This window comes from Pseudophryne corroboree, chromosome 6 (assembly GCF_028390025.1).
Source record: "Pseudophryne corroboree isolate aPseCor3 chromosome 6, aPseCor3.hap2, whole genome shotgun sequence".
Classification (NCBI taxonomy): Eukaryota; Metazoa; Chordata; class Amphibia; order Anura; family Myobatrachidae; genus Pseudophryne; species Pseudophryne corroboree.
The window spans coordinates 382,825,648-382,837,884 of record NC_086449.1 but is presented as its reverse complement, the minus strand read 5'-3'; the positions used below and the strand labels follow the sequence as shown (position 1 = coordinate 382,837,884).

Genomic DNA, 12,237 nt, shown 5'->3' with positions numbered 1-12,237 from the left:
TCTGTATTGTTGAGACCAAAATATGGTCAATTGTCAAATATGAAAGAGCTGGACAGGTCCGGCAATGGATAGTGAGACATTACCCACTTCCCACCAGTCACCAACCAAATGCACTGTGTAGTTTATTTATAAATAAGAGCTCAGAGGGTCTTAAATCATTGTATAAACAGAGTATGCATACAAAGGGTAGAGATAATTGAAAAAAGAATGAAATCAAGTGGTGATACTGCTGTTGGTGTCAGATAACGCACATCGCAAGGATAAAGAGTCTACTACACTGGGTATTCCCTGTGAGTCTCCCCCTCAGGTACTGACACAGCCCAACACTGTATAGCTTCCAAGATCGGACGAGATCGGGCACTGGCAGTGTGGTATGGTAGTAGACAAATAGGTGGGTTAGACGCCAATGAGAGTGCACCTATATACCAGAGAGCATGTGACAATGGGTCACAGAAAGATGTGGATCTGCTTTCAAGGTTCGGCTGGAAGCAGTAGGTCCCACATAGGTGGTACTACGCATCCAGGATCATAGATGAGAGTCCACGGAAGGAAAAAGAGTCAGGAATAGAAATAGAAGGCATAAATGATTAAGTGCAAAGTGCCCTGCTAACAAATATTTGCTGACGTCAAGAATAGATGCAAAAAATATTACATATTAAATATGAGCAAAATAAATGAAATGACTCAATGTAACTCAGCAATAAGGGATTATGCCGTATTCCCAGATTAATTAGCAATAATAATAATAGCCAGAAAAGCTGGTGGAAATATCCCCTAAGTAATTATGTGCATACAAGGTAATGCTGCTGACACAGGAGGAACAATAAATAGCATATATATATACCAATAAATTGAACATGTCTTATCACATTGGTCAGTGAGAAGGAATACACCAGTAGAATCAGGACACTGGTGCATATGCTAATCACAGGTGAGTGATGCTCAATATTACCAACACAGGCTCTGCCTGTGTAAATGACCTGTGTAGAAAGTGCAGCAGGAATGCCCTCAGGTGGCGTGGTTAGTAAATAGTCATGTGCATACAATGGAATGCTGTTGACACAGGAGGAAAAATAAATAACATATATGTACCAATGTATTGAACATGTAATATCACATTGGTCAATGAAAAGGAATACACCAGTAGAATCAGGACGCTGGTGCATATGCTAATCAAAAGTAAATAATGCTCAACATTACCAACACAGGCTCTGCCTGTGTAAATGATCTGTGTAGAAACAACAGCAGGAATGCCCTCAGGTGGCGTGGTTGGTGCTGGTGGACCCGCTGGCTCGGAAAACGCGTTTCACCCCGCAGGGCTTGTTCACTTCCTGGAGCTAGGGGGAGACTCACAGGGAATACACAGTGTAGTAGACTCTTTATCCTTGCGATGTGCGTTATCTGACACCAACAGCAGTATCACCACTTGATTTCATTCTTTTTTCAATTATCTCTACCCTTTGTATGCATACTCTGTTTATACAATGATTTAAGACCCTCTGAGCTCTTATTTATAAATAAACTACACAGTGCATTTGGTTGGTGACTGGTGGGAAGTGGGTAATGTCTCACTATCCATTGCCGGACCTGTCCAGCTCTTTCATATTTGACAATTGACCATATTCTGGTCTCAACAATACAGATTTTCTGTGCTGGTCGGGCTGAAACGGATGTAGAACAGCAAAGTGTCTACATCCTTTCTTATCACATCTTGTGAGACAGGACCAGAACATTCCTTCATTTTTTTTAAAACAATTTCTTTCAAATTTTTTTTTCAATTTAATATGCATTTTAAATCACATTTAGTTGTTGGATCCTATTCTGTTTAATGGGTAATCATGAGATATTCTTTTTAATGTATATCCATTAAAAGTTATATTTTATTAACTACCATGTATAATTAAAACTATTTGAACTTTATTTCAACTAATTAAGAGTGCGCCCACACAAGAGCCTTCCTTTTTTCTTCCTTCGTTGACACATGTTCCTTCTGGCTCTGGGCGCACCACCATACTGGACAGAGATTTGATAATTTATGAAAATATATCTTAATTGTCCGAATTCTGGTTTGTTCATCATCTGTTATTTCATTTACACTGAGACCAGTGCCGGGTCGCCCCTGTTCGATAACCCTGTGGACCCAGCCAGAGAAAGGTAAGACTGCTTGATTGCGCTTGGGGGAGGGTATAAATGTATATTTTTTGACATTATGTATTTATGTTCATGCTGTCTCTGACGATGGGGGTATCCCCGAAACGTAGGATCTAATAAAGGACCGTTTTATATTTCATAAGAAGCCTGGTGAGTGCCGCTTATTTGCATATACTACAAATAGCTCCACGGAGCTTAAGATGGCACCGCAGCAAGTATAATTTTTATCCGAAAAGGAGTGCCGGACAATTGGATATACTATATATATATATATATATATATATATATATATATAAATCATACAAATTCAGCACTCACCTAATATTAACCTGTAGTTGGTATTCAATGAGGTTGCACTTGTTCCTGTAAAAAGGAATAGTTTCGTTCAGGATTTGAAATTTTCCTAAGTTCTCTGTTTGGTGACATGTATAAACAGAGGTAGACTATAAGGTTCCACCATTCTTGATTGAAAATAGGGAACGTAACATCATCTAATTTCAACCAAATTTATATATATTTTTTTGAAGTCTATCTAGATATTATATTTATCGAATTGAATATGTGATTGGATGTAATCATTGGATATTCTAAACCTTTCTAATCAATGGTAATCACTCCTACTATAAGAACTGATTCCAAACCCCTGATGAAGTCCTAACGGACGAAACGCGTTGGGTTTTGCAACGTCTGGTTAACAAAGTCCTTATCACAAACATCTGGTTGGAGATACATCCATTTCGAGTTCTGACTGATCACCTGGCTGTAAAATCCTCACATCCAACTGTAATTTATGTATAAGATTGTAATATTGTTTTATATGAATTTTTAGAAGGTTGTGTCAATAACGAACGCTTAGGATAAATATCGTTTGTTTCTGTACAATAAAAACTTTTAATTATTGTCATACAAAAGGCATATTGGCTCCCACGAGAATCCATTTCTATTTGTAATCTACTTTTAATACCTTATCTGACAGAGGGTATTTCTTGTTGGTTTGAGACTAGAGGTATAGCGCAAGATATTAGGGTTGATTTTTTGTTTTGTAATATATATATATATATATATATATATATATATATATAAATCATACAAATTCAGCACTCACCTAATATTAACACTTCAAACTGTAATTCATCTGAATTTAGGGAATGTTAGTTCCAAAATATTGCAATAGTTTGTTAAGCTGACCAGCCCCTTCACGGCCTTCCCATTTGGTCAGTCCCTACACTGACTTACACAAATCTGAGCAATGTTCACAGGCATCTTTTGGATTTTAAATGCACTGCATGCTTATATCATGTGTTTAGGCCCTGTCCCACTCTTTTATATATATACCTTCTATTTGTAACTTAAATTGTATTTGTGTAGAGGACATAAAATGGCAAGAGGACATTACTCAGTTTTGAAACATTTATCCTAATACCATCAATAAACTATCTGGGAGGCAGTTATTGATTTTGTGGAAAAGATAACAGAATTTTAGTAAGTAAGAACCACAAAATATCATAGACAAGCTAGAAATGGCCAGTCATAAAATAACCACAGAGACAGGTAATAAAGCTTAGCTATCCTTACCAGAAACCTTGGGAGCCTTGCAGCAACTGGAAAACAACAGTCAGGGTACTAACTATACAGTACAGACTGCTCCTCTGCATTTCAGAAATGTAATTGATAATAAGAACAATTAGATATTATTAACCCCAAATTAGCAAATTTCCTTTTTTGCAATACCAATCCTAAAGCTGGTCACACATAAGTACATTTGTTTTTAATTTATTTATTTTTGGAACTTTCAACCAAACTTACACCTTTTTTTTTATACAAGATTTTGATTGCAATGGATTAGACTGAACCCAATGAACACATTTGAAATCTACAAAAGGTAGATGCCTACAGCGCTTGAAGAATATAAATAGCTAAGAGAATGTATGATTTTTGTTTCACATGAAGGTTGATTTGACATCACAATCTGCGAGTGCAGACCTTGCTCATTTCACTAAATCTCAGGCTGTGACATCTCCTTCTGTCCTAACCCAATCACATAAATGCAGGCCACGCCTCCCACAAGATTACCGCTTATCTCCTGAAAGACTTCTTGTGCTGCTATTAACATTCCACTAAACAAATATAAAACTTTCCTTGCAAACTTTGAAATAGGGTCCATATGCAGGAGTCATAACCACTAATTATTTGTCTTAGTAATTAATAATTAAATGCAACATAAAAATATAGCACTTCAAAGCAGAAAAAGAACCAACTGGTCTGTGTTGTTTACTTTAAGGCTAGTTTGTCCGGGTTGGTTCATCACAAACACATGCTGCTTTTCTCAACATTGTTAACATTTTGAAAGAATATTTCTAATGAAGAATACGAGAGGATGCAACAGGATAAGTTGTACTTTAATATTTTTTATCTTATCATTTAGAGTTGACCCAAGATTTGGGTAATTATACCACATATATGAATCATAAATAACAAGGATAAAAGATTTGGTAAATTATTTTTTTTTTTTAATTTTTTTTTACCCTTTTACATTTTAATAACAAGTACAGTACAAAGCTACACTACAAATACATTGCAACCACTGCTTTGTAAACCATTCTTAATTTAATTTCCGGCTATATGCTGTTTATATACAAAATAAAGTTTTTGAACAAAAAGTTTTGCAAAAAAAATGGAACCTTACAATAAAAGGACTGCACATTGCCTATATCAGCATCCGTGCCAAAGTACATATATGTATAAAAATGCATTGAAAGCGGACAGATTAGTGCTATGAATCCCCCAACCCTCAGCATCGACATCATACGTAAGGTCAGTTTTACCCATATGCTGGTTATGCAGCCGAGAAGGGTGCCACATAGAGGGTGCCCTGGCTCAGCTGCCAACTACTTACTACCTGGTATGCCCCCTGGAGACTCACAGAGCAGGAAGCGTTATTGGCGCCGGTGACCGGCACCGCACTCCAGTGAAAAAAACTCCAAATAAACTAGTTTGCAGCAGCCCTTGCTACCTAGCAGCAAGAGCTGCTGGGAGATGTAGTTTATTTGGAGTTTCTTCACTGTACTGTAGTGCGGTGCCAGACGCCGGCGCCAATAACACTTCGTACTGTAGGAGTTTCTGGGCAGGCACTACCCAGGGAGGGCATACTAGGTAATATTACAGAGAAAATAATGTGTAATGGGCACTACAACTGTGGGTATAATGTGTAAGTGGCACTACAACAATGGGCATAATGTGTAAGGGGCACTACTACGGTGGGCATGATGTGTAAGGGGCACTACTACTGAGGGCATAATGTATAAGGAGCAATACAACTGGGCTTTCCCATGAGACCATGCCCCCCTTAATTTTTCAGGCACGTCCCAAAGGCAAAAGTACTCAGGGGGTGCTGAAGTATATATTCGCTTACCAAAATATCTGGCCTTGGGCAAACCCTTATCATTCGGCCACGTCCAGTTCCTAGCGTGGAACTCAGTAGATAAAGCCGATAGCAGGGAGAAGAACACACCAGCGTAAGAAGCCACAGCGGACTGGAGGGAAGTAGTGTATAAGGATAGGGCTTGTTAGGCTAACCAAGCGTCTTCCCATATTTACATGGTTGTTATTTACCCAGGCTCAATCGTTTCAGAAAAGATCTTAAACATTGGTTTTATGAAAGGATATTTTCTGTTGCAATCAAGTGTAGCATTTTAACTCGTGTAGGCTTCATATGGTCCTAACTGCATACATTATAGCACTCATCTATTTGTCTAAAAAATAATCACATAGACTGCAACACTGGATATCAACCAAATGACAGAACAGGAAGAAAAAACAGACACAAGACTCAAATAAAGTCAGTGGATTTTACACTAAACACAGTGACCACTCATGGGCTGAATGAGATTAATAGTTACAGCATTTTCTATAACTATTTTTATATCAAGATAAGTTTGCTTACACCAAGTGTAAATGTTACATCCTCCGTTTCCTTTCCTTTCCACTCCTTGGCTCTGGTGTGTGGATTCATATCATTGAGAGACCCAACAACTTATAATTTATATATATTTTCTCTATAATTGATTGTGGTATTCATCCTGATTATCGTTTACTTATAGTATAACTTTGTTTCCATTTTTCTCTTACTGTAATACAACATAGGTATATGTTTTTTCAGGCCCAGTTTGCGTCTGTATGTAGGAGTGCTTGTTTACTTTTTACTTACCTTAATACTATCGCGCACAGAGATACTGTCACATATATTGCCATTTTCGGGTTAGACAGCTATTACTGTAAATACAGTTAAATTAAGCCATGTTTGATGATAGATACTTTCAATATTCTCTGCATACAGGTAGGTTATTGACAGTCTTCCTGATATTTAAACAAAACACTTACAACTTTTTGCCTATTGAGTCTCCTTATTAAGAAATGGTTGAAGACCTTCTACCATCTTTAGTACGGGCATAAACCTACTGGATTTTGGCTCTGTCTGTTTTCTATTAAAATGCCTTGCATAGGTGTAATTTTCATACAGCTCTTTCCAGATTGGCTGCCAGCCATATGACACCTGACTAGAATGTATGAGTGCTCCATTGGATAAAACAAGTGCCAGTCATGTTATCCTAGGACTGACGGGCAGTTGCAATATACACTGCGCTCCCAAGAAGTCTATGTATCCCGATTAATAAAGCACCCAGTGAAATGTATGTCTTGACTCAGAATCCCAATGTGTATGAGTGGAGACCCCTCCCTATCCCCAGACTAAATCACCAACCGCCTTGCATCTTTGTCACTGTGGTATTAGGAACATTCACTTTGACTCCTTCAGCAGCACCAGTGTTCGCGCTTTGGGGATGGTATGAATGCCCTGCAATGCACATGTAACAGAGCAATCTGCCCAGCAGGCACACTCATTGCAGCTGATATTATTTTCCTTCCGCACCACCGGGTTGTAGTCGAATGAACCACTCATCCACTGTAGTATTTACTATGGACAGTGGGTACTCTCATTGATCTATGCAACGGATACTTGACCCTGTGCTGATTTCAACAGGGTTTTGAGAAGAAGGATTGAAAACAGGATTTTAATACCTACCGGTAAATCCTTTTCTCCTAGTCCGTAGAGGATGCTGGGGTCCACTTCATGACCATGGGGTATAGATGGTTCCACAGGAGCCATGGGCACTCTTAAGACTTTTCAATGGGTGTGAACTGGCTCCTCCCTCTATGCCCCTCCTCCAGACCTCAGTTATAGGAACTGTGCCCAGGGAGATGGACATTTCGAGGAAAGGATTTACTTTAATACTAGTGGTGAGATACATACCAGCTCACACCTCAACCATGCCGCACACATGGCAATCAACATAACACACGCCAACAGGCATGAACCAATTGCAGCAACCTGCTGAAACACACATAACACAACTTGTGTATAACTAAACTGCAGGTAAAGTACGCACTGGGACGGGCGCCCAGCATCCTCTACGGACTAGGAGAAAAGGATTTACCGGTAGGTATTAAAATCCTGTTTTCTCATATGTCCTAGAGGATGCTGGGTTCCACTTCATGACCATGGGGTTTATACCAAAGCTCCAATACGGGCGGGAGAGTGCGGATGACCCTGCAGCCCCGATTGACCGAACTTGAGGTCTTCATCGGCCAAGGTGTCAAACTTGTAGAATTTGCAAATGTGGTTGACCCCGACCAAGTAGTCGCTCGGCAAAGTTGTAATGCCGAGACCCCCCGGGCAGCCGCCCAGGATGAGCCCACCTTCCTAGTGGAATGGGCCTTCACCGACGTCGGTAACGGCAAACCAGCCGTAGTATGAGCTTGCTGAATCGTACCACTGATCCAACGCGCAATAGTCTGCTTGGAAGTAGGACACCCAATCTTGTTGGGAGCATACAGGACAAACAAAGATGTTTTCCGAATTTGAGCTGTTCTAGCGACATAAATCTTCAAAGCTCTGACCACATCTAGAGACTTTGATGCAGTGACCGTGTCAGTAACAACTGGCACCACAATAGGTTGGTTTATGTGGAAAGATGAAACCACCTTTGGAAGAAAATGTTGACGAGTCCTCAACTCTGTCCTATCTTCATGGAAGATCAGGTAAGGGCTCTTGTGAGACAAGGCCCCCAATTCAGACACCCGCCGTGTGGATGCCAATGCCAAAAGCATCACCACTTTTCAAGTGAGAAACTTCAACTCTATCTCTCGTAGAGGCTCAAACCAATCCGATTGAAGGAACTGCAACACCACATTAAGGTCCCATGGTGCCACTGGAGGCACAAATGGAGGCTGGATGTGCAGAACCCCTTTCACGAAGGTCTGAACCTCTGGAAGAGAGGCCAATTGTTTTTGGAAGAACACTGACAAGGCTGAAATCTGGACCTTGATTGACCCCAATCGGAGGCCCGCCTCCACACCAGCCTGCAGAAAATGGAGAAAAACGTCCCAAGTGAAACTCTTCCGTAGGAGCCTTCTTGGATTCACACCAAGACACATATTTTCTCCAAAAACGGTGGTAATGTTTTGACGTTACTCCTTTCCTGGACTGAATAAGTGTGGGAATTACTTCTTTCGGAATACCAGTACGGGCTAGGATCCGGCACTCAACAGCCATGCCGTCAAACATAGCCGCGGTAAGTCCTGATACACGCACGGCCCCTGCTGCAGCAGGTCCTCGCGAAGAGGAAGAGGCCGAGGATCTTCTATGAGCAACTCCTGAAGATCTGGGTACCAAGCCCTCCTTGGCCAGTCTGGGGCAATGAAGATTGCTCGAACCCTTGTTCTTTTTATGATCCTGAGAACTTTTGGGATCAGCTGGAGTGGAGGGAAGACATACACTGACAGGAATACCCACTGGGTCACTAGCGCATCCACTGCTATTGCTTGAGGGCCTCTCGACCTGGAACAATATTTCTGAAGCTTCTTGTTGAGACGAGATGCCATCATGTCTACTTGAGGAGCTCCCCAAAGACTTGTCACCTCTGCAAAGACTTCTTGGTGGAGGCATCACTCTCCTGGATGGAGATCGTGTCTGCTGAGGAAGTTTGCTTCCCAGTTGTCCACTCCCGGAATGAAAATTGCTGACAGAGCTCTTGCATGCCTTTCCGCCCAGAGGAGGATCTTTGTCACCTCTGCCATTGCCGCTCTGCTTTTCGTTCCGCCCTGCCTGTTTATGTACGCGACCGCTGTTACATTGTCCGACTGGATCTGCACGGGATGATCTTGAAGAATGTACCGCTAGTTGAAGGCCGTTGTAAATGGCTCTCAATTCCAGCACGTTTATGTGAAGGCAGGCTTCCTGACTTGACCATTTTCCTTGGAAGTTTTCCCCCTGAGTGACAGCTCAGTTACCAGAACCCAGTCCTGAATCCCGAACCTGCGTCCCTCTAGTAGGTGCGGACTGTGTAGCCACCACAGGAGTGAAATCCTGGCTCTTGACGACAGGACTATCTTCCGGTGCTATGGCCTCGTAGGCCGCCACCATCTTCCCCAACAACCGAAATGCACTGATGGATCGACACACTGTATGGTTTCAATATCTGTTTTACCATTTTCTGGATTTCCAGAGCCTTTTCCACCGGAAGAAATACTCTCTGAACTTCCGTGTCCAGAATCATCCCGAGAAAAGACAATCTTGTCGTCGGTTCCAATTGTGACTTTGGATAATTTATGATCCAACCATGTTGTTGGAGTTTTTAACACAAAAATGTATGGACTAGAAAATAGCGCTTGGTGGAATGAAGCAGCCTAGATAGATTCTAGTGATTCCCAATCACCATACGTAAAACTATAGAAAAATAGATAATTGAAAATATCTTTGGCGCTACCACCTTTTTGTTAAATTGCATAAAATTAACAAAATTCTTAAAAATTGGAATCTGGAGGAATAATAGGAAAGTCTATGTAAATGTTCCAGATGATTTCTCGGTAAATGACTTTGATCTTGCTTTCCTCCCAGTTTCTTCAAACCTTGATATTCCTTATGGATATGTGTTCATGCAAATAGAGGAAGAGACGATATATAGTGTAGTATTTTTCTTAAAAATTGATTCAAATTTATTTTATATAGCATAAGAAACACATATATAAGACATATAAAAAGATTTTTTCTTCCATCCAATTAAAAAGTATGGTCCTTCACTTTACATATATATGATTGGAACCGTACCGTGTCAAGCTCCCAGCATGGAGCAATGGAAAGAGCAAAAAATTGGAGTCCCTGGAATTCCTCCTTACTCCCTCCAGGCTAAACACCGGCAGCTGGACCAGGCGGGTTCCTCTTCAAATATGGATGCAGGTAGATGAATCAAATGACCGCCAACGCGTTTCGAGTTCTAGAGAACTCTTCCTCAGGGCAGAATATAGTCTTTTCCTCTATTTGCATGAACACATATCCATAAGGAATATCAAGGTTTGAAGAAACTGGGAGGAAAGCAAGATCAAAGTCATTTACCGAGAAATCATCTGGAACATTTACATAGACTTTCCTATTATTCCTCCAGATTCCAATTTTTAAGAATTTTGTTATTTTTATGCAATTTAACAAAAAGGTGGTAGCGCCAAAGATATTTTCAATTATCCATGTTGTTGGAGTATCGACAGGTAGAGTGTGATGTTTTGTAACAACTGCTCCCTGGATCTCGCCTTTATCAGGAGATCGTCCAGATAAGGAATTATATTGACTCCTTTTTGACGAAGGAGGACCATCATCTCCGCCATCACCTTGGTGAATACCCTCGGCGCCGTGGAGACCGAAAGGTAACGTCTGGAACTGGTAATGGCAATCCTGAACCGCAAATCTCAGATAGGCCTGGTGAGGGGGATAAATGGGAACATGCAGGTAAGCATCCTTGATGTCTACTGACACCATGTAGTCCCCCTCCTCCAGACTGGAGATTACTGCCCGGAGTGATTCTATCTTGAACTTGAACCGTTTCAAGTAGAAATTAAAAAAATTTAGGTTTAGGATCGGTCTGACCAAGCTGTCCGGCTTCAGAACTACGAAGAGGCTTGAATAAAAACCCCTCCCCTTGCTGCGGCAAAGGTACCAGGACTATGACCTGGTCCTGACATAATTTTGGGATTGCCGCTGTCACTGCTTCTCTTTCTTGAAGAGAAGCTGGCAAGGTTGATTTGAAAAATCGGCATGAGGGAATATCTTGAAACTCCAGCTTGTATCCCTGTGATACTATTTTCAGTACCCAGGGATCCAGGCCAGACAGAATCCAACCTTGGCTGAACAGTTTTAGACGTGCCCCCACCCGAGCGGCCTCCCGCAAGGGAGCCCCAGCATCATGCTGAAGATCTGGAAGAAGTAGGGGTAGACTTCTGCTCCTGGGAACCTGGAGCCGCTGTGGGCTTCTTTCCCCTTCCTGCAAAGAAGGGGGAACCTCTCGCTTTTTTGTATTTATTGGGCCGAAAGGACTGCATGTGTGTGTGATAGGTCTTTTTTGCCGGTGCAGGCGCAGAGGGCAAAAACGTCGACTTACCTGCGGTAGCCGCCGAGACTAACGCATCCAGACCATCGCCAAATAAGGCCTCACCTTTATATGGGAGAGCCTCCATGTTTCTTTTGGAATCTGCATCCACGTTCCACTGGCGAATCCACAATGCCCGCCTAGCCGATACTGCCATGGTAGTGGCTTGTGAACTCAAGAGTCCAATATCTTTTATTGCTTCTAGCATGTAGGCGGCAGCGTCTTTTATATACCCTAACTTAAGGAGTATCTCATCTTTATCAATCGTGTCAATTTCTGATGACACGTTGCCTGACCATTTTTCAATAGCGCGACTCACCCACGCGCAGGCAATAGTGGGTCTGAGCAGTGTACTATTGGCCACATAAATGGATTTCAATGTAGTTTCCATCTTACGGTCAGCCGGCTCTTTAAGTGAAGCCGTGCCAGGTGCAGGGAGAATTACCTTCTTTGTCAACCTGGATAGTGCACTGTCTAACACAGGGGGTGATTCCCATTTTTTCCTGTCCTCTGCTGGGAAAGGGTAAGCTATCTGAATCCTCTTAGGAATATGAAATTTCTTCTAAGGATTCACCCACATCCCTTCAAAGAGTATTTAGCTCGTGGGAAGGAG

General features: G+C 41.5%; 1 pseudogene; it reads right to left on the bottom strand.

The window, feature by feature from the left end:
* Window positions 1–266: 266 nt before the first annotated feature.
* LOC134937489 (5S ribosomal RNA) lies at window positions 267–385 on the bottom strand (annotated as a pseudogene).
* Window positions 386–12,237: the final 11,852 nt, after the last annotated feature.